We start from the raw sequence: 27,640 nt of genomic DNA, 5'->3' as shown, positions 1-27,640 counted from the left end.
TGCACAGGATCTTGTGCTAAGCACTGTGTTTTGTGTAATAATCTACTGTCACCTCAAAATTCTTAATTTGTGTACAAAGAGTCTAATTTTTTTCCCAACTGGGCTCCAACAATTATGTAGAGGGTCTTGGCCATATATTTCATTTTTTAGAAAAAGAATTGCACATTTTCCTTGTCTATTAAACCTACAGACTTATCAGCATTCAAGGTCTTTCACAGCATGGCCTCACATGCTTCCTCAGACTTGCAAAACCATGGCACAGCTCAACAGACCTTTATTCTTTCATTTCCTCATCCATTTAGCAAATCTTATAAAGCATGATCCTAGCCACACAAGGAGGCACAGTATACATATGCCCACCTCTCCAATTGTATCCTCAACTGCTCCAGCCAATCAGGTCAATCTTCACCCTCTAAAACCTCCCTTAAAATGTTCTGCCCTGTGTCATTTTCTCCTCTGTTCTTTCTTCTCAGTCACTCTTTCTTCCCATTAGTGGCATGGCATGGCTTATTTTTTATTTCAAGCTCATAAATTTCACCATAGCAGACTTTTCTGAAACTTTGTTCATAAACTGTGTTGTAAAATACTGTGTTTACCTGCTTCTTAATAATATTAAAAATGATCATGAAAATAATAATGGTAGGAATCAAGTGCTGTATGTCGTCCATACAACTCTCTGAGATGAACGTTGTTCCTTCACAGCACCTGCTAAAATGCATACTCATTTCGTGGATTTGTTCTTGGAGAGACAGCAGTTTTGAAGCAGGAACTTATTTCTCTGTCCAGGGATTGGACCCAGGCACCAGTCCACCAGGGGCTAGAGGGTAGAAGCAAAGTTCCCTGACTCTTACCCCTTTAAAAGCAAAAATACTTCAAGGAGGCAAAAACTGTAAAACAAGTTGTTGTTCAGTCACCAAGTCATGTCTGACTCTTAGCAACCCCATGGCCTGCAGCACACCAGGTTTCACTGTTGCTCTCCATCTCCCAGAGTTTGCCCAAGTTCATGTCTATTGAATCATGATGCCATCCAACCATCTCATCCTCTATTGCCCTCTTCTCCATCTGCCTTCGATCTTTCCTACATGAGGGTCTTTTTTCCAATGAGCTGGCTCTTCACATCAGGTGGCCAAAGTATTAGAATTTCAACTTCAGTATCAGTCCTTCCAAAGAATATTTAGGGTTGATTTCCTTTAAGATGGACTGGTTTGATTTCCTTGTTATCCAAGGGATTCTTAAGAGTCTTCTCCAACACCACAGTTCCAAAGGATCAGTTCTTCAGCACTCAGCTTTCTTTATAGTCCAGATCTTACATCCATACATGACTACTGGAAAAACCATAGCTTTGACTAGATGGACCTTTGTTGGCAAAGTAATGTCTCTGCTTTTTAATATGCTGTCTAGGTTGGTCATAGCTTTTCTTTCAAGGAGCAAGCATCTTTTAATTTCATGGCTGCAGTCACCATCCACAGTGATTTTGGAGCCCCCGAAAATAAAATCTGTCACTGTTTCCATTGCTTCCCCATCTGTTTGCCATGAAGTGATGGGACTGGATGCCATGATCTTAGTTTTTGAATGTTGAATATTAATCCTCCAAGCTAGGCTTCAGCATTACTTGAAACCAGAACTTCCAGATGTTCAAATTAGGTTTATAAAAGGCAGAGGAACCAGAGGTGAAATTGCTAACATTTGTAGGATCATAGAAAGCAAGGGAATTCCAGAAAAACATCTACCTCCATTTTATTGACTATGCTAAAGCCTTTGACTGTGTGGATCATAACAAACTGTAGAAAACTCTTAGACTATCTTACTTTTCTCCTGAGAAACCTGTCTTTGGGTCAAGAAGCAACAGTTAGAACTCTATATGGAACAACTGGTTCAGGACTGAGAAAGGAGTTCTGACAAAACTTTTATTGTCACCCCAATTATTTATATGCAGAGCACATCATGTGAAATGCCAGGTTGAATAAGTTACAAGCTAGAATCAAGATTGTCAGGAGAAATATCAACAACCATAGCTTTGAGGATGATACCACTATAATGGCATAAAAGGAAGAGGAAATAAATATCCTACTGAAGAGGGTAAAGGAGGAGAGTGAAAGAGCTGGTTTAAAGCTCAATATTATAAAAACTAAGATCATGGCATCTGGTCCCAACACTTCATGGCAAATAGAAGGGGAAGAGGTGGAAGCAGTGACAGATTTCCTCTTTGAGCTCTAAAATCACTGTGAATTGTGACTGCAGCCATGACATTAGAAGATGATTGCTTCTTGGCAAGAAAGCTATGATAAACCTAGAGAGTGTGTTACAGGATTTTGAGCATAATCTTACTAGCATGGAAGAACAGTGCATTTGCCCAGTGATTTGAACATTCTTCAGTACTGTTCTTCTTGGGAATCAGAATGAATATTGATTTTTTCCAGACTTGTGGCCACTGATGGATTTTCCAAATTTTCTGACATATTGAGTGCAGCACTTTAATAGCATCATCTTTTAGGATTTTAAATAGCTTTGCTGGAATTCCATCACCTCTACTAGCTTTGTCTGTTGTGATGCTTCCTAAAGCCCACTTGACTTAACATTCCAGAATGTCTGGCTCTGAGTGAGAGACTATGCCCTCAAGGTTATTTGGGTCATTAAGATATTTTTTGTCCAGTTCTTCTGTGTATTCTTTCCATCTCTTCTTGATCTTTCCTGCTTCTGTTAAGTCTTTACCATTTGCAAAACAGGTACAAAGTTTACTATTAGAGACACAGCACAACATGTGAGAGAGCACACAGAGAAACTGTTTATTTATTTAAGTCAGAAGCAGGACAAAAATACACGTGCAGAGAGGAATGCTGGTGTTTTGAGTGAGGAGCAAGGTAAAAAGGTAATTTAAATCACTTATACGGGACAGTCCTTCAGGATCTTTGTTTACATTTGGCCAATTATCTTGTTTCTTTCTTCACACCTGACTGTCCTACCACCTTCCCCAAGATCTTTGCTAAGATGGATGCCACAGCAGAGACCTGTGGGGGTATGTCCACACTTATGGGGTGGGGCCCCCTTCTTTTGTGACCCCCAAAAAGCCTTCCTGTGCGTGTGCATACATCGATGCTTTCCTCAATGTCAGGAGTAGGCACCTTATCTGTACTTTACTAGAGCTCAGTTTCTGTCACTTACTTTGTCCTTGGAGTGTGTGGTTAAAAACAAAGTTTGAATTTTACTCCATCTGACAAATACCAGGTGCCCAGCCGAGTGTCCCATCTATCTCTAACCTCATGTTCACTTTTGGGTCTTCTTCATGTGACAGTGAGTTCAAGAAGAGCAGTGACCGTGTCACCTTGGCTCACTGCTGAATCCCCATTTCCTGCGCACAGTAAGGATTTGGTGATTTCTTATTGAATAATTGCCTATGCTGTGCATGCTCTAATGTTACTTCATCCATTTCCCAAATGATCTAGAAACCTGGATATTCCTCTCTCCTATTGTTTTCATTCTCCCCTCGGATTGGAGTGCACTTCCTTTTATTAAAATACTCTCATCTTAAAAACTTACTTTAAATGACACCTCCATGAAAACTTCAATTCTTCCATTCTCTCTCTTACCCTTGTTGATCCTTGTTCACCTCTCTTCCTGAATTTCCATAGCATATTAGTTTTCTCTTATATGACTTATAGCTTACCACCATTTTAGCTATTTTTTTCCTTTAAGATATCTTATTTTAATTTTAGCTATTTTTGTGTTTATCTTTCTTTAAATAAATGACTAAGGCTATATCTTCCTCATCTTTGCATTTACTGCAGCACCTGGTACCATGTCCTACCCATGTTAGGGATTGATACATATTAATTGGGATTCCACCAATACTCACATTTTGTGGAGACCTGGGTAGTCGTCTCCAAACCTCAGCTAATCCCAAATCATACTGATGAAACAATATATTCAACTAGATTCTAACTATTCCTTAATCTACCTGAAGGATGACTAACTGATTAAAAATATTAAGCTTTCTTTCTCTTTCCCCTTTGAGTAATCTGTGCGGATATAACACGTATTTCTCAAAGGTTCCCAGAGACAAATTCAGTTACCAATAAAAAAAAATAGCATAAGAACTAGCAGGGCAGAGTGAATGAGCTTGGTATTTAGAATCAGATACATCTACCAGAGATTGAACCCATGCCCCCTGCAGTGGAAGGGCAGGTCTTAACTTAGACCACCAGACAAGACCCTAGAATCAGACACACCTAGATTTATAAATGACACCTACCAATACCAAAAAGAAAAGTTTAACAAATTACATAACCTATAGTTCTACAGTTTTTCACATCTGAGGAAAATACCTCAGAGAGTCGTTGTGAGGGTTAAAGGCAAAAATGTAAACCAATATATCAATCGTTAATGTTTGGATAGCATTTGTATAGTATCACCAACTCAATGGACTGAGTTTGAACAAACTCTGGGAAATAGTGGAGGACAGGGAAGCCTGGTGCACTTCAGTCCATGGGGCTACAAAGAGTTGGATGAGGCTTAATGACTGAACAACAACAAACAGCAATGTTAACATTAAAATTTAAATGTTTGAAAATTTTGATACAGATTTCTGGGTCAAGATGGATGACTGAGTACATACTTTTATTTCTTCTCTTCCTCCCCAAAATCATACTAAATAATTTTTAAGGCTGAAACACCCAAGAGCAAACAATGAGTGGGGTCACCAAGAGACTTGAGATTTTAAAATAGAGAGTAAAGAAAGAGGATTGACAGAAGCTGAAGAGAAGAAACCATGGGATAGAAAAATTAAAATTTGCACAGAAGAGGATACAGTCAGTGAGGGATCCAGCTAAACCAGATCCCTGTAGAGGATCTAGATTCAGAGGAAAGAAATGATGGGGTGTATGGCTGGGAAATACCACTTTTGCCCTGAGAAGGGATCTGCTGAGCTTTGAACCACTTTAGCCATAGAATAATCAATTCAGAGCAAGCAGAGATTAAAGATACTCTCAGACACATATGGTTCCATACTTCCTTCTTAGGAAGATCCTTTAAAATGCCCTCCAGCAAAACAAAGAAGTGAAACATGAGAAGAAAATATAGGGTTCAGAAAACAGAAGGGGAAACTAGGTCAGCAGTGTTGGAAAGAATGAAGTGGACAGTTAACAGAAACAAGACCAAACAAGAGCATGAAAACTGCCAATTCTGGTGGAAGATGTCAGAAAGGGGACAAGATAGGCTGTATGGTGTGAATGACCACCTGGACAAGAAATATGAAGTAACAGTTAAGCCAAATTCAAAGAGGACAGCAATGAATTTGAAGGAAAAACTCACAAGGGGATTTTAAGCAAGAGTCAGAATAAGTGAGAAGCTGGAGGCATTAGGTTTTGGTGAAAAAACTTAATGATTATTTTCCCAAGAAGAAAAGAGCAGGATAAAGCAGCATGGAGTTCTGAGACAAGAGGCACAATCCAAATATAGAGGAAAGTCTAATATGGAATGATTGATGGAGAATAGGAAAGAGACCAACTGAACAATCATCCTTGATTGAAACAGAAACACTGATACTGAAAACAGAGAGGGAAAGAAAAAAAAAAAAAAGAAATCCTGGCAAATCTCTTGGCTTTGCAATGAGGAATATTCCCACATTCATAATATTACAGTCATAATAATATAAATGTCAATTACCAGCCTTCAACTTTGAAAATCAACCAATTAAAAAGTATAGATGTCTTAATTGTGGTTACAAAACAGCAAATGTTTTCAAATTTGCCAATTTAAAAGTAAAGCTAGATTGACAGAAATGGGAAGAATTGGTGTTATCGAACCAAACTTGGGCCCACTCATCTGAATGCAGTGAAGCCTGTCTACTGACACCAGGTTTTCATGAAGAAAAGTGTAGAATTTATTGCAGGGTACCAAGCAAGAAGGGCTGCTAATGCTCAAAAGACCCAGGCTCCTTGACGAGTTATAGGGAAGCATTTTGTTTCATGCTATATTTATTTTTACATATATATAAAATTTCTTAATATATATATTTTATTGAAGTATCAGTCAGTCAGTCAATTCAGTCGCTCAGTGGTATCCGACTCTTTGAGGCCCCATGAATCGCAGCACGCCAGGCCTCCCTGTCCATCACCATCTCCCGGAGTTCACTCAGACTCACGTCCATCGAGTCAGTGATGCCATCCAGCCATCTCATCCTCGGTCGTCCCCTTCTCCTCCTGCCCACAATCCCTCCCAGCATCAGAGTCTTTTCCAATGAGTCAACTCTTCACATGAGGTGGCCAAAGTACTGGAGCTTCAGCTTTAGCATCATTCCTTCCAAAGAAGTCCCAGGGTTGATCTCCTTCAGAATGGACTGGTTGGATCTCCTTGCAGTCCAAGGGACTCTCAAGAGTCTTCTCCAACACCACAGTTCAAAAGCATCAATTCTTCAACGCGTGGCCTTCTTCACAGTCCAACTCTCACATCCATACATGACCACAGGAAAAACCATAACCTTGACTAAACAGACCTTAGTCGGCAAAGTAATGTCTCTGCTTTTGAATATGCTATCTAGGTTGGTCATAACTTTTCTTCCAAGGAGTAAGCGTCTTTTAATTTCATGGCTGCAGTCACCATCTGCAGTGATTTGGGAGCCCAAAAAAATAAAGTCTGTTTCCACTGTTTCCCCATCTATTTCCTATGAAGTGATGGGACCGGATGCCATGATCTTCATTTTCTGAATATTGAAGTATAGTTGACTTATAATGTTTCAGGTTCACAGCAAGGCAATTCAGTTATACATAGGTACATATGTCATTTTTGAAATTATTTTCCATTATAAGTTATTATAAGTATTGGCTGCAGTTCCCTGTGCTGTACAGTAAACTTTTGTTGCTTATCTATTGTTTTTAATTAGAAATCTAGCATTTTATTCATGCTAAGTCAAACAAGTGAAGTCAAAATATTATAAATTTCTTACTTAAGCAAAAATTCATGTTTTCTAAAATACACATATTATACATATTATTTATATGCCGTGCTGTGCTTAGTCACTCAGTTGTGTTCATCTGTTTGTGACCCCATGGACTGTAGCCCACCAGGCTCTTCTGTCCATGGGGATTCTCCAGGCAAGAATACTGGATCGGTTGCCATGCCCTCCTCCAGGGGATCTTCCCAACCCAGGGATTAAACCCAGGTCTCCCACATTGCAGGTGGATTCTTTACTAACTAAGTCACAAGGGAAGCCCCAAAATACTGGAACAGAAAGCCTATCCCTTCTCCAGGGGTTCTTTCTGACCCAGGAATTGAACTAGGGTCTCCTGCATTGCAGGTGGATTATTTACCAGCTGAGCTACCAGGGAAGCCCAATTATTTATATGTATATGGATACAAGAACGTTTCTACTATGTTTGATAAAGGCTTGAGAAAGAACATCAAAAAAAAGAAAAAGAAAAGAGATGGAGAAATTGGAAAACATAAACTGAATGAAATGGGAGCACAGGATATGAAATACAAAAAGTGAAACAAATTAGAAAAAAGTGAAAAATCATCATACAGTCCAGTTGTTCTTAAACATGACTACTCATTAGAAATATATCTGGATCTCTGGGGGGGGAAAGGCAATACCTGGTCATATGTAACTTTTTAAAAATTTCAAGATAATTCTGACATCATCTGGCTTTTAAAAAGTGATTACAGGTTTTTCTATTAAAGCCTAGTTTTCGTGATATATAGTTCTATTATTTTTCTGTTGACCAATCATGAAGCAAAAGTATTAATTGAGTAATAGTTACATAATCACAATAGTAAAAGATGTTTATCAGTATTCACAGTCAATAGTCAGACAAAAAATAAAAGAGAATTACAATTGCAAACCATAATGAGAACATGATTAACTTAACAATATAAAATAATTACCTATGTTTTGGGGGATCAAGTAGAGTGGTGTGGTAAGTGGAAGTGCATGCATGCACAAGTTTTCATCTGTCCAGCCAGTCTATGTCTTTTGGTTGGTGCATCTAATACATTCACATTTAAGGTAATTATCTATATGTATGATCCTATTACCACTTTCTTAATTGTTCTGGGTTTATTTTGTGTAGGTCTTTTCCTTCTCTTGTATTTTCTGCCAGGAGAAGTTCCCTTAGCATTTGTTGTAAATCTGGTTTGGTGGTGCTGAATTCTCTTAACTTTTGCTTGTCTGGAAAGCTTTTGATTTCTCCATCAAATCTGAATGAAAGTCTTCCTAAGTAGAGTAGTCTTGGTTGTAGGCTCTTCCCTTTCATCACTAAATATATCATGGCACACTTTCACTTTTCACTTTCATGCATTGGAGAAGGAAATGGCAACCCACTCCAGTGTTCTTTCCTGGAGAATCCAAGGGATGGGGGAGCCTGGTGGGCTGCTGTCTACGGGGTCGCACAGTCAGACACGACTGAAGTGACTTAGCAGCAGCAGCAGCAGCAGTACCTTCTGGCTAGTAGAGTTTCTGTTGAGAAATCAAGTGATAGCCTGATGGGAGTTCCCTTGTATATTATTTGACATTTTTCCCATGGTGCTTTTAATATTTTATCTTCAGTTCAGTACAGTCGCTCAGTTGTGTCCAACACTTTGAGACCCCATGAATTGCAGCACGCCAGGCCTCCCTGTCCATCACCAACTTCCAGAGTTCACTCAAACTCACATTCATTGAGTCAGTGATGCTATCGCACCATCTCATCCTCTATCATCCCCTTCTCCTCTTGCCCCCAGTCCCTCTTTCCAATGAGTCAACTCCACGTGAGGTGGTCAAAGTATTGGAGTTTCAACTTCAGCATCAGTCCTTCCAAAGAACACCCAGGACTGATCTCCTTTATAAAGGACTGGTTGGATCTCCTTGCAGTCCATGGGACTCTCAAGAGTCTTCTCCAACACCACAGTTCAAAAGCATCAATTCTTTGGAGCTCAGCTTTCTTCACAGTCCAACTCTCACATCCATACATGACCACTGGAAACACCATAGCCTTGACTAGATGGACCTTTGTTGGCAAAGTAATGTCTCTGCTTTTCAATATGCTATCTAGGTTGGTCATAACTTTCCTCCCAAGGAGTAAGCATCTTTTAATTTCACGGGTGTAATCACCATCTGCAGTGATATTTGGAGCCCCCCAAAATAAAGTCTGACACTGTTTCATCTATTTCCCATGAAGTGATGGGACTGGATGCCATGATCTTTGTTTTCTGAATGTTGAGCTTTAAGCCAACTTTTGCACTCATCAAGAGGCCTTTTAGTTCCTCTGCACTTTCTGCTATAAGGGTGGTGTCATCTGCATATTTTATCTTAGTCTTTAATTTTTGTCAGCTTGATTACAATGTGTCTTGGTGTATTCTTCTTTGGGTTTATCCTGCCTGGGTCTCTCTGCACTTGGTTTTCTGGACTTGGCTCACTATTTCCATGTTAAGGAACCTTTCAGCTATTATCTCTTCAAATATTTTCTTGGTCCTTTCTGTCTCTTGTCTCCTTCTGGGACCCCTATAATGTGAATGTTTATGCATTTAATGTTGTCCCAGAGATCTCTTACTGTTACTGCTACTGCTAAGTCACTTCAGTCATGTCGGACTCTGTGCGACCCCATAGACGGCAGCCCACCAGGCTCCCCCGTCCCTGGGATTCTCCAAGCAAGAACACTGCAGTGGGCTCCCAGTTCCTTCTCCAATGTATGAAAGTGAAAAGTGAAAGTGAAGTCACTCAGTCATGTCCAACTCTTGGCGACCCCATGGACTGCAGCCCACCAGGCTCCTCTGTCCATGGGATTTTCCAGGCAAGAGTACTGGAGTGGGGTGCCATTGCCTTCTCCACAGAGGTCTCTTAGGCTGTCTTCATTTCTTTTCTTTTTTTTTTTTTTCTTTATTCTGTTCTATGGCAATGATGTCCACTATTCTGTCCTCCAGGTCATTTATCCATTCTTCTGCCTCTATTATTCTGCTACTGACTCCTTATAGTGTATTGTTCCTTTCTTCTTGTTTGTTCTTTAGTTCTTATAGGCTTTTGGTATACAATGCTTGCATGGATCTTTACTGTTTTCCTGAGATCCTGGATCATCTTCACTATCATTACTCTGAATTATTTTTCTGAAAAGTTGCCTATCTCCACTTCATTTAGTTGTTTTTCTGGGGCTTTATCTTGTCCCTTCATCTATGACATAACTTTCTGGGGTTTTTTTATCCTGATTAACTTTCTGCTGTGTAGGTTTTGTTTTAGCCACTGTAGGATGGGGTTTTTCTTGCTTCTTCTGTCTCTCCTCTGGTGGAGGAGGCTAAGAGGCTTGTGTAAGCTTCCTGATGTGAGGGTCTAGTGAGAAAAATCTGGGGCTTGTTTTGGTGAGCATGACCTTGCTCAGTAAAGCTTTAATCCAATTATCTGCTGGTGGGTGGGGCTGCACTCTCTCTCACACACATGTTTGGCCTCAAGCAACACAGCTCTGGAGGCTATAGGATCTGTACTAGGGTTAATGTCAAACTCCAAGAGGGTGTATGCCAAGGGGAACCTTCCCAACTTGCTGCTGCCAGTGCTGCCACCCCTGTGGTGAGCCCCTGCTGACCCACACCTCCACAGGAAGCCTTCCAACACTGCCAGGTAGTTTTAGTTCAGTTTCCTCTAGGGTCATTGCTCCTTTCCTCTGAGTCTTGGCGTGCACAAGATTTTGTTTGTGCCCTCCAAGTGTGGAGTCTCTGTATCGCCCAGTCCTGTGGAAGTTCTATAACCAAATCCTGCTGCACTTCAAGTCCAGATTCCCTGGGAATTCCCAGTCCCTTTGTCAGATCCCCAGGCTGAGAAGCCTGATGTGGGGTTCAGAACCTTCACAACAGTGGGAGAACTTCTTTGGTATTATTATTCTCCAGTTTGTGGGTCACTCAGCCTGTGGGTATGGGATTTGGCTTTTGCCATGATGGCATCCCTCCTACCATCTCACTGTGACTTCTTCTTAGTCTTTGGACGTGGGGTATCTTTTCCTAGTGGGTTCCAGTGTCCTCCTGTCACTGACAGTTCAATTTGGTCCTTTCACATAAAAAGATGAGTGCACATCCTTCTACTCTGCCATCTTGAACTGGACTCCTCAGAGAAGGTTTTTAAAGGCTACATGAGAGAGGGAAGTGCAGGGTGTGTGGTCAGCTCAATGGTAGTGTCTGATTGGTTGATGGTGAGTCCACAGGGCCGTGTCACAGAGGTCACAGTGTCAATCCTCAGGCTCCAGCAAGTCTGGGTGCTTTGTGCTCATGGTTATCACATAGTTAACTTCTACATCTGGTCGGGGTTTCAGTATCTGTAAAACAACTCAAGAATATGCACTTGACCTTCAGGGAGGAACTAAAGATTCTTTGACCCTTCTGTATGGCTAATTTACTGTTTAAATTGTCACCAGTCCTGGCCCAACTGCTGCTTCTTGTTACTACAAGTTCACATTCTTTCCATCATCGATTCAGCCTTTTGTGATTCAGGGGAAGCCTGGGGGACTACAAGTGTTCTACAAACAAGAGACAGAAAGAGGACATGCGTGGCGGTGGGGAGGGGGGTTGAAATCCATCCCAGGAAAGCCCCATAGGGCCTTGCTTGATTATAGAAGGAGGGAAAGGTAGGGTAGAAGTGCATTGTTTTCTTATTTGACAAACTTAACAGTCAAGAAATACTGACTCTGTTAAAGGAATGAGAGATGAAGGATAAGCACAGTATATGTATTATGGATATTACTGATTGCATAAGCAAACACCTGAGAAATTAACAGCAGTATTAGGCAAAGTAGATGAAATTTGGGGGGCTGGAAAGTGAGCTAAATCTGATGTATTATTGTAGGAAGTTGATGATAAAGTCCACAGTTGATAAGAAAGGTTGGAGTCCAGACTGTAACAGAGGATACTGAAAGGTTGTTTCTGACCCACGAAAGGATGCCGGGATTCTTGGCCTCCAGAGGAGAATTCAGCCCGGGGCCAGAGACGAGGCTTAATTGCTCAGAGCTTTTGTGCAATAGAGTTTTATTAAAGTATAAAAGGGATAGAGAAAGCTTCTGACATAGACATCAGAAGGGGACAGAAAGAGTACCCCCTTGCTAGTGTCAGCAATGGAGTTATATACCTTTTAATTAGTTATTACAATGAATCAAAAGAATGTCTCAAGTTTGTGAACATTTTACCAGACATACTCCAGCAGTTTACATTTTAGGATAACAAGATTATAATTTAACAATAGAAAGATCCTCCAGACCCACTCCTGTAATACACATTCTAAGATATCAGAAATAGTCAGAAGGTTTTCAGGAAGGAGAAACTGTCCTCCAGCCCAATACATTGTTGTTGTATAATCCCTAGTACAGAGTTTAAACTGAGTGGTGTAATTGACTGAGACTAACGAATGCAAAGGGGAAAAAAACATTTCTCCTTTTCTCCTCCTTGAGAATTCCAGACCCGCAATCTCCACTTCAAGAGCCCCAGACCCCTGTCTCCTCCTTCGGGACCCTGAACTTATCTGCCTAGGAATTGACTCCCTCAACACCACTGACAGTCTTTGCCTCCAGGATCAGACGTAGGTGGAAATGAGTGGAAATGGGTACATTCAGAAATTGCTGCTTTACATAACTACACCATTCATACCGTTTTACTTTCCATTCATGTATTTGCATAATTTATATTTTAAGTTAATATAAATAATGAAAATTTTTGAAATTTTCTATGTAGAATCAATGATTCTTAGTGACAAAACTAAAATGACTTATAAAATTATTTGTATTGTTGAAAATGGCAATAAATATACAACTCTTTTTGCATATTTCCAATATATTTTGAAAAGCATTCTTTAAGTGTGACTATTTCTGCCCTGGAAACTTGAATCTCAATAAAATATAAAATGAATTTAATAATTATAGTTCAGACATGGAGGTTATGTATTGAGAGTCATGATTTCTGGATTTTTTTTTTTTTTTTTGGTACTATTCACTGTTGGCTTAATATTGGTCTTTTTTCTGAAAGGTTGTCAATGCAATAGACTCAGAGAATAGTTATGCTTATAAATGCATCTAAGGAAGGTTCAGTTCAGTTCAGTTCAGTTCATTCGCTCAGTCATGTCTGACTCTTTGTGACCCCATGAATTGCAGCACGCCAGGCCTCTCTGTCCATCACCAACTCTTGGAGTTCACCCAAACTCACGTTCATTGAGTTGGTGATGCTCTCCAGCCATCTCATCCTCTGGCGTTCCCTTTTCTTCTGCCCACAATCCCTCCCAGCATCAGAGTCTTTTCCAATGAGTCAACTCTTCACATGAGGTGGCCAAAGTATTGGAGTTTCAGCTTTAGCATCATTCCTTCCAAAGAACATCCAGGGCTGATCGCCTTCAGAATGGACTGGTTGGATCTCCTTGCAGTCCAAGGGACTCTCAAGAGTCTTCTCCAACACCACAGTTCAAAAGCATCAATTCTTCGGTGCTCAGCCTTCTTCACAGTCCAACTCTCACATCCATACATGACTACTGGAAACACCAGAGACTTGATTAGACGGATCTTTGTTGGCAAAGTAATGTCCCTGCTTTTCAATATGCTATGTAGGTTGGTCATAACTTTCTTTCCAAGGAGTAGGCGTCTTTTAATTTCATAGCTGCAATCACCATCTGCAGTGATTTTGGAGCCCCAAAAAATAAAGTCTGACACTGTTTCCACTGTTTCTCCATCTATTTCCCGTGAAGTGATGGGACTGGATGCCATGATCTTCGTTTTCTGAATGTTAAGCTTTAAGCCAACTTTTTCACTCTCCTCTTTTACTTTCATCAAGAGGCTTTTTAGTTCCTCTTCACTTTCTGCCATAAGGCTGGTATCATCTGCATATCTGAGGTTATTGATATTTCTCCTGGCAATCTTGATTCCAGCTTGCGCTTCTTCCAACCCAGCGTTTCTCATGATGTACTCTGCGTATAAGTTAAACAAGCAGGGTGACAATACACAGCCTGATGTACTCCTTTTCCTATTTGGTACCAGCCTGTTGTTCCATGTCCAGTTCTAAATGTTGCTTCCTGACCTGCATATAGGATTCTCAAGAGGCAGGTCAACTGGTCTGGTATTCCCATCTCTCTCAGAATTTTCCACAGTTTATTGTGATCCACACAGTCAAGGGCTTTGGCATAGTCCATAAAGCAGAAATAGATGTCTTTCTGGAACTCTCTTGCCTTTTCCATAATCTAGCAGATGTTGGCAATTTGATCTCTGGTTTCTGCCTTTTCTAAAACCAGCTTGAACATCTGGAAGTTCACGGTTCAGTGTTGCTGAAGCCTGGCTTGGAGAATTTGAGCATTACCGACCTGGTTTCAAAAAGAAAGATAACTATTCCAAACAAGTAATGTACAAAAAAAAATTTCACAAAGTGAGATTAAGGAACTCCAAGGGGAAATTCCTGTTAGTTGTCTAGCATAGGAAAAAGCGAAGATGATTTCTATTATCAAGCTGAACAGAAAACCACACCAAGATTATTTTAGCATGAAAATGGAATCTTAACTACTTTTTACCTCAAATCTTTACTCTTCTTTCTGGCTGAAGTTACAAAAGCAAATAGATTTTCAGTTCAGTTCAGTTCAGTCGCTCAGTCGTGTCTGACTCTTTGTGACCCCCTGGACTGCAACATGTGAGGCTTCCCTGTCCATCACCAACTCCTAGAGTTTACTCAAACTCATGTCCATTGAGTTGATGATGACATGCAACCATCTCATCCTCTTTTGGCCCCTTCTCCTCCCACCTTCAATCTTTCCCAGCATCAGCGTCTTTTCAAATGAGTCAGCTCTTTGCATCAGATGGCCAAAGTATTAGAGTTTCAGCTTCAGTATCAGTCCCTCCAATGAATATTCAGGACTGATTTCCTCTAGGATGGACTGGTTGGATCTCTTAGCAGTCCAAGGAACTCTCAAGAGTCTTCTCCAACAAAACAGTTCAAAAGCATCAATTCTTCAGTGCTCAGCTTTCTTTATAGTCCAACTCTTACGTCTATACATCACTACTGGAAAAACTATAGCTTTGTCCACATGGACCTTTGTTGGCAAAGTAATGTCTCTGCTTTTTAATATGCTGTCTAAGTTCGTCATAACTTTTCTTCCAAGGAGCAAGTGTCTTTTAATTTCATTGCTGCAGTCACCATCTGCAGTGATTTTGGAGTCCCAAAAAATAAAGTCTGCCCCTGTTACCACTGTTTCCCCGTCTATTTGCCATGAAGTGATGGGACCAGGTCCCATGATCTTCGTCTGGAAGATTTAAATCTGTTTCACGTTAATTACTTCACACAAACTTTGTTTGAAACCAAGTTTTCCCTAAGAGCTCCTTTTCATTTATTTCTATATTAAGCCATTTATTAGATAAAATCATTATACTTTATAATACTCTAGTTTTCTGTGTATACATATACAACATATCCACTAAACTGTCACTAAACACTACAGGCACATGAATTGACCTCAGTGATTTAAACAATAGCATTTGAGGCTCCAAATTCTAGAATATTTGAATCAACTTTTCATTTTACATAGCACAGGCAATTATGCAACTAAAATCATAATAGTAGTTGGAGTTTAAAATCTATAATGCTCTTCCTCATTGGACAAAATTGTCTCATTTAATCAGAAAAAATGTAGCCATCTTCAAAGATCTGGATTGCTTCTAAGTTTTCCTTAACAAAAATCTCATGATAAACAAGGGTCAAGCCATTGATTTTGTATAATTAGCAGATAAGTTTAAGCAGGCTGAAGAGGCTACTTCCTCTGACCACACCCAAGATGAGTAACTTGTCAAATGCAAACAAATACATTTGTCCTTAGTTACTCACTGCTCATAAAATCTGCCAATACTCAGGATGCTCAGAAGTCCCCTTAAGATTGTTGTTGACTGTGTTTGTGAGAAACAAGAATGCACTGAATTATATAATATCAGTTTTTAAAGAAATAGCCCAAAGTACATGTAAAAGAAATTGACTGAAAAATGACATCTGTGATAATAAATAGAAAAGTGGACTGGAAGAATCTGAGCAATTATTTCATAAAATGATGCCAGATTCTTATTCTTATATGAAAATCATCACTTTAATATTTTATAGATATCACTTTATTCAAAATTATATTGTTTCAGGGGCTTCCCTGGTGGCTCAGAGGTTAAAGCATCTGCCTGCAATGCAGGAGACCTGGGTTTGATCCCTGGGTCGGGAAGATCCCCTGGAGAAGGAAATGGCAACCCACTCCAGTATTCTTGCATGGAGAATCCCATGGACAGCGGAGCCTCATGGACAGCGGAGCCTGGTGGGCTACAGTCCACCGGGTCGCAAAGAGTCGGACACAACTGAGCGACCTCACTTTCACTTTCACTTTCATATTGTTTCAACGCAATATGGGGCCCTAAATTTTCATCTCAAGCAATTTTTCATTGTAATATAAGGTACTATAATAATCAGCTGGAAAATAACATCCATTTCATTTTGAAATTGTTTATTCTTTAATTTAGTAATACAAGCATCTATACTTTAAATTACATGTCCTTTGTAAAGATATTTTTAGTTCAAGTTGGTTTAGCAAATGTTTATCCTGTAGCTACTGCAAATCAGAGCTCTAAAGTTTCAAATATATGTCTTTTCATGTGTTTGTTAGCCATCTGTATGTCTTCTTTGGGGAAATGTCTATTTAGTTCTTTGGCTCATTTTTGGATTAGGTCGTTTATTTTTCTGGAATTGAGCTGTAAGAGTTGCTTGTATATTTTTGAGATTAGTTGTTTGTCAGTTGCTTCATTTGCTATTATTTTCTCCCATACTGAAGGCTGTCTTTTCACCTTGCTTATAGTTTCCTTTGTTGTGCAGAAGCTTTTAAGTTTAATTAGGTCCCATTTGTTTATTTTTGCTTATATTTCTAATATTCTTGGAGGTGGGCCATAGAGGATCCTGCTGTGATGTATGCCAGAGAGTGTTTTGCTTATGTTCTCTTCTAGGAGTTTTATAGTTTCTGGTCTTACATTTAGATCTTTAATCCATTCTGAGTTTATTTCTGTGTATGGTGTTAGAAAGTGTTCTAATTTCATTCTTTTACAAGTGGTTGACCAGTTTTCCCAGCACCACTTGTTAAAGAGATTGTCTTTAATCCATTGTATATTCTTGCCTCCTTTGTCAAAGATAAGGTGTCCATAGGTGTTTGGGTTTATCTCTGGGCTTTCTATTTTGTTCCACTGATCTATATTTCTGTCTTTGTGCCAGTACCATACTGTCTTGATGACTGTGGCTTTGTAGTAGAGCCTGAAGTCAGGCAGATTGATGCTTCCAGTTCCATTCTTCTGTCTCAAGGTTGCTTTGGCTATTCGAGCTTTTTTGTATTTCCATACAAATTGTGAAATTATTTGTTCTAGCTCTGTGAAAAGTACCAACATCACTCATTACCAGAGAAATGCAAATCAAAACCACAATGAGGTACCATTTCACGCTGGTCAGAAGAGCTGTGATCCAAAAGTCTACAAGCAATAAATACTGGAGAAGGTGTGGAGAAAAGGGAACCCTGTTACACTGTTGGTGGGAATGTAAACTAGTACAGCCATTATGGAGAACAGTGTGGAGGTTCTTTAAAAAACTAGAAACACAACTGCCTTAAGACCCAGCAATCCCACTGCTGGGCATACACACATAGGAAACCAGAATTGAAAGAGACACGTGTAACCCAATGTTCATCGCAGCACTGTTTATAATAGCCAGGACATGGAAGCAACCTAGATGTCCATCAGCAGACGAATGGATAAGAAAGCTGTGGTACATTCACACAATGGAGTATTCAATTCAGTTCAGTTCAGTCACTCAGTCATGTGCGACTCTTTGTGACCCCATGAATCACAGCACACCAGGCCTCCCTGTCCATCACCAACTCCCGGAGTTCACTCAGATTCGTGTTAATCGAGTCAGTGATGCCATCCAGCCATCTCATCCTCAGTCGTCCCCTTCTTCTCCTGCCCCCAATCCCTCCCAGCACCACAGTCTTTTCCAATGAGTCAACTCTTCGCATGAGGTGGCCAAAGTATACTGGAGTTTCAGCTTTAGCATCACTCCTTCCAAAGAAATCCCAGGGCTGATCTCCTTCAGAATGGACTGGTTGAATCTCCTTGCAGTCCAAGAGACTCTCAAGAGTCTTCTCCATCACCACAGTTCAAAAGCATCAATTCTTCGGCACTCAGCCTTCTTCACAGCCCAACTCTCACATCCATACATGACTCCTGGAAAAACCATAGCCTTGACTAGATGAACCTTAGTCGGCAAAGTAATGGCTCTGCTTTTGAATATGCTATCTAGGTTGGTCATAACTTTTCTTCCAAGGAGTAAGCGTCTTTTAATTTCATGGCTGCAATCACCATCTGCAGTGACTTTGAAGTCCCCCAAAATAAAGTCTGACACTGTTTCCACTGTTTCCCCATCTATTTCCCATGAAGTGATGGGACTGGATGCCATGATCTTTGTTTTCTGAATGTTGAGCTTTAAGCCAACTTTTTCACTCTCCTCTTTTACTTTCATCAAGAGGCTTTTTAGTTTTTTTAGTTCCTCTTCACTTTCTGCCATAAAGGTGGTGTCATCTGCATATCTGAGGTTATTGATATTTCTCCCGGCAATCTTGATTCCACCCTGTGTTTTTTCCAGTCCAGCATTTCTCATGATGCACTCTGCATATAAGTTAAATAAGCAGGGTGACAATATACAGGCTTGACGTACTCCTTTTCCTATTTGGAACCAGTCTGTTGTTCCATGTCCAGTTCTAAATGTTGCTTCCTGGCCTGCATACAGATTTCTCAAGAGGTAGGCCAGGTGGTCTGGTATTCCCATCTCTCTCAGAATTTTCCACAGTTTATTGTGATCGACACAGTCAAAGGCTTTGGCATAGTCAATAAAGCAGAAATAGATGTTTTTCTGGAACTCTCTTGCTTGTTCCATGATCCAGCAGATGTTGGCAATTTGATCTCTGGTTCCTCTGCCTTTTCTAAAACCAACTTGAACATCAGGAAATTCACAGTTGACGTATTGCTGAAGCCTGGCTTGGAGAATTTTGAGCACTACTTTACTAGCGTGTGAGATGAGTGCAATTGTGTGGTAGTTTGAGCATTCTTTGGCATTGCCTTTCTTTGGGATTGGAATGAAAACTGACCTTTTCCAGTCCTGAGTTTTCCAAACTTGCTGGCATATTGAGGGCAGCACTTTCACAGCATCATCTTCCAGGATTTGAAATACCTCTACTGGAATTCCATCACCTCCACTAGCTTTGTTTGTAGTGGTGCCTTCACATTCCAAGATGTCTGGTTCTTGATGAGTGATCACACCATCGTGATTATCCAGGTCGTGAAGATCCTTTTTGTACAGTTCTTCTGTGTATTATTGCCATCTCTTCTTAATATCTTCTGCTTCTGTTAAGTGCAGACCATTTCTGTCCTTTATCGAGCCCATCTTTGCATGAAATGTTCCCTTAATATCTCTAATTTTCTTGAAGAGATCTCTAGTCTTTCACATTCTTTTGTTTTCCTCTATTTCTTTGCATTGATCGCTGAAGAAGGTTTTCTTATCTCTTCTTGCTATTCTCTGGAACTCTGCATTCAGATGCTTATATCTTTCCTTTTCTCCTTGGCTTTTCACTTCTCTTCTTTTCACAGCTATTTGTAAGGCCTCCCCAGACAGCCATTTTGCTTTTTTGCATTTCTTTTCCATGGGGATGGTCTTGATCCCTGTCTCCCATGTCACGAACCCCATTCCATAGTTCATCAGGCACTCTGTCTATCAGATCTAGGCCCTTAAATCTATTTCTCACTTCCACTGTATAATCATAAGGGATTTGATTTAGGTCATACCTGAATGGTCTAGCGGTTTTCCCTGCTTTCTTCAATTTCAGTCTGAATTTGGTAATAAGGAGTTCATGATCTGAGCCACAGTCAGCTCCCAGTCTTGTTTTTGTTGACTGTATAGAGCTTCTCCATCTTTTGCTGCAGAGAATATAATCAATCTGATTTTGGTGTTGACCATCTGGTGATGTCCATGTGTAGAGTCTTCTCTTGTGTTGTTGGAAGAGGGTGTTTGCTATGACCAGTGCATTATCTTGGCAAAACTCTATTAGTCTTTGCCCTGCTTCATTCCACATTCCAAGGCCAAATTTGCCTATTACTCCAGGTGTTTCTTGACTTCCTACTTTTGCATTCCAGTCCCCTATAATGAAAAGGACATCTTTTTTGGGTGTTAGTTCTAAGAGGTCCTGTAGGTCTTCATAAAACTGTTCAACTTCAGCTTCTTCACTTTTACTGGTTGGGGCATAGACTTGGATTACTGTGATATTGAATGGTTTGCCTTGGAAACGAACAGAGATCATTCTGTCATTTTTGAGATTGCATCCAAGTACTGCATTTCGGACTCTTTTGTTGACCATGATGGCTACTCCATTTCTCCTGAGGAATTCCTGCCGGCAGTAGTAGATATAATGGTCATCTGAGTTAAATTCACCCATTCCAGTCCATTTTAGTTCGCTGATTCCTAGAATGTCAATGTTCACTCTTGCCATCTCTTGTTTGACCACTTCCAATTTGCCTTGATTCATAGACCTGACATTCCAGGTTCCTATGCAATATTGCTCTTTACAGCATTGGACCTTGCTTCTATCACCAGTCACATCCACAGATGGGTATTGTTTTTGCTTTGGCTCCATCCCTTCATTCTTTCTGGATTTATTTCTCCACTGACCTCCAGAAGCATATTGGGCACCTACTGATCTAAGGAGTACCTCTTTCAGTATCCTATCATTTTGCCTTTTCATACTGTTACTCAGCCATTAAAAAGAATACATTTTAATCAGTTCTAATGAGGTGGATGAAACTGGAGGCTATTATACAGAGTGAAGTAAGCCAGAAAGAAAACCACCAATACAGTATACTAACGCATATATATGGAATTTAGAAAGATGGTAACGATAACCCTGCATGTGAGACAGCAAAAGAGACACGGATGTATAGAACAGTCTTTTGGACTCTGGGAGAGGGAGAGGGTAGGATGATTTGGGAGAATGGCATTGAAAGATATATAATATCATATATGAAATGAGTCGCCAGCCCAGGTTCAATGCATGATACTGGATGCTTGGGGCTGGCACACTGGGATAAACCAGAAGGATGGTACGGGGAGGTAGGAGGGAGGGGGGTTCAGGATGGGGAACACGTGTATACCTGTGATGGATACATGTTGATGTATGGCAAAACCAATACAATATTGTAAAGTAATTAACCTCCAATTTAAACAAATAGATTTATTTTTAAAGACCAGGAAGAAAAAATAAATAAATAAATAAATAAATAGATTTATTTTTAAAAAAGAAGTTTCAAATATAAAGCAAAGAAGCAGTAACATTGAGAGATAATTTTCTCATATAGTGATGGGAATTTAGTAATAAAGTCTTTCAGGAAAACAATTTTGAGGTTATATATTAAAAACTTTAGTACTGGGATTTCCCTGGCAGCCCAGTGCTTATAACTCTGGGCTTCCACTGCAGGAGGCACAGGTTCAATCTCTGGAATGGGAACTAAGAGCCCACATACCATATGGTGTGGCAAAAAAAAAAAAAACAAGAAACAAAAGTATTTACTACCTTCTGATCAAGCAATTTCACAGGTTTAGCTTAAGATAACGTTAATAGGGGGGACAATGCATGCACAAGGTAGTCACAATACAACACATTTATAATTCTGCCTTTAAAGGCAACTGTCTTTTATATATATATATAGTCTCTTCACTTTGGGAATATACATGAACCTTGACTGTAAAACAGAAATTTTCTAAGGAACCGAGTACTTTAGATAACTATTTAAGAGAGGCCCTTGGAGAATAGAGGCTTCCCTGGTGGCTTATAAGGTAAAGAATCTGCCTCCAATGCAGGAGGCTGGGGTTTGATCCCTGAGTCAGAAGATCCTCTGAAGAAGGGATTACCCATCCATTTTAGTATTCTTGCTTGGGGAATTTCATGGGCAGAGGAGCCTGGAAGGCTGCAGTCCATGGGATCACAAAGAGTCAGACATGACTGAGCAACTAACACTTGGAGAATTATCAGGGAGACATTCTAAAAGTCTCTGTAAAGAAAAAGAAAAAGTTATAGAAAAAAAGAGGAAACTATCACTATCATCATAAAATAGAAAAAGTTGTTCTCCCCATCCTCCACTGACAGAAGAACCATAGGATTTGTAATATATAAGAATGTGAATGTGAGGCAGCTCACAAGTCACTAAATCGCATACAGTACAATGGGGCCAGTGATGCCGTGTAAGAGATGCTGCAGTTTCCAGCAAATTCAAAAGAAAAGATTCTCACACATATTCAGAACTAATAACCAAGTTTAAGGAAGCATTTGACATCTATATTTATCTATCAGAAAACACTTTTTTTCATATTAGTTTGATACTGTGAAACTTGGAAGAGAATCTACCTGTTTATTTCAAATATTTTCAAGATATTTGGGTGGGGTAGAGGAGTGTAATAGGAGAGGCTACAGGGAGATGAAAGGGCAGGAATAGAACAATTGAAAGTCAAAACTCATAAAATCATATAGTTTAAAGGGTGAATTTTATAGTATATATAAATTATACTTCAATAAACTTGGCTTATAGAATAAAATAAGTCAATTATCTAGGAGGAATTTGGTTGGGAATTCCACCAAATTTCTGAAAATTCTTCTTATTCAATTGACTTAGATTATAGTTAAATTCTTAGTTAGTGTGAAAACTTGCAAACCTTGATTTTGAAGTTTACATTTTCTGACTAAAGGGCTAGAATTTGGATTGTGGGATATTGTCCTCATCACACTAAAGCTCAGTTCAGTTCAGCTCAGTTCAGTTTATCTCAGTTCAGTCACTCAGTCGTGTCCAGCTCTTTTCAACCCCATGGACTGCAGTAAGGCTTCCCTGTCCATCACCAAATCCTAGAGCTTACTGAAATTCATGTCCATCAAGTTGGTGATGCCATCCAACCATCTCAACCTCGGTCATCCCCTTCTCTTTCAGCCTTAAATCATTTTTTTAAAGGAATTATCTTTTTAGTTAATGTGCATTAATTATTATCAAAGCACAATATCTCTAACCTCAACATAAAACATGCCACTAAGAAATAAAACAGGAAGATTTAAGAGGGAGGGGACATATGTACACCTCTGGTTAATTCATGTTGATGTATGACAGAAATCAAATCAGTATTGTACAGCAATCATCAAGCAATCAAAAATAAATATAATTTTTTAAAAGAAAAGCAACTACTTCAAATGGCTTTAAAAGACAGCTTAGAAGCCAGACACATAAGAGTAGTTCAAAAACTATATTCTAAAACTAACTGCTCATTTGGTAAATAGTGTACAAACATGCTGTCAGTTCAGTTCAGTATGGATGTGAGCGTTGGACCATAAAGAAAGCTGAGTGCCAACAGACTGAAGCTTTTGAACTGAACATTCTTTGGAAGGACTGAAGCGAAAGCTGAAATTCCAATACTTTGGCCACTAGAGTCAGTTTTTCACATAAAGTGGCCAAAGTATTGGAATTTCAGCTTTAGTCCTTCCAATGAATATTCAGGACTGGTTTGATCTCCTTGCCGTCCAAGGGACTCTCAAAAGTCTCCAACACCACAGTTCAAAAGCTTCAATCCATTGGCACTCAGCTTTCTTTATGGTCCAGCTCTCACATCCATACGTGACTACTGGAAAAACCATAACTTTGATTGGACAGACCTTTGTCTGCAAAGTAACGTCTCTACTTTTTCACATGCTGTCTGGGTTACTTATAGCTTTTCTTCCAAGGAGCAAGTGCCTTTTAATTTCATACAGTGAAATTTGGAGCCCATCTGCAGTGATTTTGGAGCCCAAGATAATAAACTGTCACTGTTTCCCCATCTATTTGCCATGAAGTGTTGGGACCAGAGGTCATGATCTTAGTTTCTGAATGTTGAGGGTTTTTTTTTAATATAAATTTATTTATTTTAATTGGAGGTTAATTACTTTACAATAGTGTATTGGTTTTGCCATACATCAACATGAATCTGCCACAGGTATACACGTGTTCCCCATCCTGAACCCCCCTCCCACCTCCCTCTCTATACCATCCCTCTGGGTTGTCTCAGTGCACCAGCCCTAAACATCCAGTATCATGCATCGAACCTGGACTGGCGATTCGTTTCATATATGATATTATACATGTTTCAATGCCATTCTCCCAAATCATCCCACCCTCTCCCTCTCCCACAGAGTCCAAAAGACTGTTCTATACATCTGTGTCTCTTTTGAATGTTGAGTTTTAAGCAAGCTTTTTCATTCCCTTCTTACACTTTCATCAAGAGGCTTTTTAGTTCCTCTTTGCTTCTTAACTGTATTATAAATGTCAGTTGGTAAATGTTACTAAGGTAGTTGGTCCCTAGAGCCTGTGAGTTAACTAACCAAGTAAGCATTGCATGCAATTAATTTAAACAAGCATCTAGACTGAAAGGCAAAACTAAGAAAGAGCTGTGATCCAAAAGTAAAGTTTAAAAAAAAAAATGTGCCATGATCAGGAGAAATTTTAGATATGGTGGTCTGTTGTTGTTTTTTCACTCTCACAGAAGCAACATGGAACCTCATGTACTTTTCTTTCCTTCCCACGGGGAAGATGCTCGAGGCCCATCTGGTTGAATGGGACTGAAATAAATGGACAATATATTCATAAACTAAGAAAAGGAGAATACAAGACTAATTCCTCAGCTTAAAATCCCATTGTCAAAGTTGAATGATAAGAAAACACATATTGTTTTTATTAATGTCTTTATCCTGGAAGTCTAGGCACAGAAAGTTTACAGAATAAAATTCTACTTATGTGTTTTACTGAATTTAGGATTAAAATAAGTCTTTAAAGTACAAGTTTATTAGAATGATACCTAATTATATCCTAAAGTTGCTTCCCTTTAAAAACTTTTATAAAGCACCAATTCCTTGAAATATACATACCAAAATTCACTCAAGAAGAAATAGATAACATGAATAGTTCTATTCTATTGAAAAAAATACTAAATACGTAATTAAAATCTTTCATCAAGTAAAACTCCAAGCCTAGATGATTTCACTGGTGAATGCTACCAAATATTTAGGACAGTATCAGTGCCAATTCTGTTAGATTACTTCCCTTATTTTCTGAGACAATATTACATTAACACCAAAACCAGAGACATTATTAAAAAAAAAAAAGAAAAATATAGACTGAAGAGCATATTACTCAAAATTATAAGCACACATCATGAACATATTCCAGAATCATTAAACATTCTTCAAAATACAGTTTTAGTAACTTCATATAATCCACGTTATTAGGAATGACAATCACTTTTCCTACTGTTGGAGGGTGTCCTCTAGGGGTCAATCATTTCTTCTTCTTTTCACTCAAAAATCTGTGCCCTTATTCCTTGTATAGTAAGGCAGATTCTGATTGGATTCTCTCTCTGAGGAATTTGTCATAGAGAGACTAAGAAAAGTGAACACTTACTGGTGGATTCTAGGCTTTACTTGGGGGATTTAAGGAGCATCCATGATTAAACAGCATGCACTGAAGAGCAGAGTTGCAGAAGAACCTGGAGGATGGGTCAAAATACCCTCTAAGTCTTTAGTCTCCATATTTATTAATATCATCTTGAAGGCAATCAAAGATTTCTTGAAAAGAGCAATTTAATTATTATTTACTTTACAACAGATAAGCTTCTGAGTCCCTGGTGCTTCACTTAGGGTAAGGCCATGAAAACCAGATGTTATCCTATAGAAATGTGGGGCCTGTGTTACAGTCATGAAAGCCAAAACCTAATTAATCCAACGGTCCCCTCCTTTCCACATAAAGAGGAAAAAGCCTTTTCTCTCTGGAAGTGATACTGGATTCTCACTCCAACCTTTCGGAAGGCAAATAAATTTATTCAGAAAAGATAAATCCAACTTTACAACCTAGGAACGTCTCCACATCCCCGATCTCAACTCACTCCTTGAAGTCAAAATATACACTTCTGTATATAAGTGATATCATAGGGTGTTTGTGTTTCTCTCTCTGATTTACTTCCCTTAGTATGGTCATCTCTAGTCGCATTCATATTACCCAGACATGGAGTCTAAAAAATGACACGAATCTATCTATGAAGCAGAGCAACACACAGACATAGAGAAGAGACTTGTGGTTGCCAAGGGGAGGGGTGATGCGGGAGGGATGGACTGGGATTTAGGGTTGGTAGATGCAAGCTGCTACATAAGGATGGATGGACAACCAGGTCAGTCTGTATAGCACAGTAAACTATATTCAATATCCTGTGATGAACCATAATGGAAAATAATATTAAATAAATATATATATATATATGTGTATGTATGTATACTCATATACACACAACTGAGTCACTTTGCTATACAGCAGAAATTAACACAACTGTTAATCAACTATATTTTTATTTTAAAGAAAAAAGAAATACACCTAGGGTTGGGTAAAATTTTTGGAGTTATTATGGTTTTAAATTACTTCCCAGTGCTCACTCTTTTAGTCAGGTCCCAGGTCTCAGTAAAATTTGCTGAGAAAAATCCTTTTCTGCAGAAATACAAAAATATTTTCTCTACAGCCCCTCAACACTAGGCAAAGGTCATGGAGCAGCAGGGACTGGTGTGAAGAGACCAGCTGTCCTAGATACAGATGAGTTTTCCTTAATTTCCTCTTTGGGTTAACAGAACCCCAAACTAGTTGTACTTCCTGCTCTTGAATTCCATGAACTATATGGAAATGCCCATACAAATCAACCTCCCCTGATCCTTCAGCCAGCTACCATAGGTTTCAGATGTATGATGCATAATAATGCCAAACAAGGAGAGATCTTCAATTTGTCCACAATTTTGTACACCCGTGGTGGATTCATGTCAATGTATGGCAAAACCAATACAGTATTGTAAAGTAAAATTTTTTTTAAAAAAAAGAGTAAAAAAAAAATAAATTGTCCACAATTTTTCACAAAAGTAAAAACATGTTTAAATACATATTTTCAAAGATAAACTGTGTATTAAATGAAAGAGACTCTATAAAGTTCATGATGTCTATCAATAAGTTGATTTCCAGGAAGTTTACACCAAAATGTTACAGTCTTACAGAACAGGTGCTCCCTTTACCACCTCATCTCTAGCACTAGGATCAACACTTAAAACTTTGCTCATTTGTTAGGGTAGATAAAAGTGCTGCCTCACTGTGTGCATTTGCACTTCTACAACTGAAATTTTCACTGTAAATTTTCTACATTTACTAGAACTATACTAGTATACACATACTAGAATCAATCGTGAGCTATGTATCTATTGGTTTTGTGCCAATAGAATATTGCTTTTTATTGTAGTTTTATAACAAGCTGTCATATATAGAGGTACATGCACTTCTCACTACTTTTGCAAAATTATATTGGCTAGTATCATGGTTTCATTTTCCAAACTGAACTTCAGATAAATGCTAAAATTACTCTGTCTAACTTCAAAAACATAGTAATAAGGCCTAGAATGTAATTACATTAAACATACAAATTAACTTTGGAATAATTAAGTTGTTTTGGAGCCAGCTCTTACTAGCTCAGAAAAAATAAATTGATAAATAATTCAGAAATTTTTAATTTTTAATTCTTGGTATCTTGAAAAAAG

The sequence above is a fragment of the Oryx dammah genome, unplaced genomic scaffold (genome assembly GCF_014754425.2).
Source record: "Oryx dammah isolate SB20612 unplaced genomic scaffold, SCBI_Odam_1.1 HiC_scaffold_11, whole genome shotgun sequence".
NCBI lineage: Eukaryota > Metazoa > Chordata > Mammalia > Artiodactyla > Bovidae > Oryx > Oryx dammah.
The sequence above is the reverse complement of the archived record's forward strand: the minus strand, read 5'-3'. Positions refer to the sequence as shown.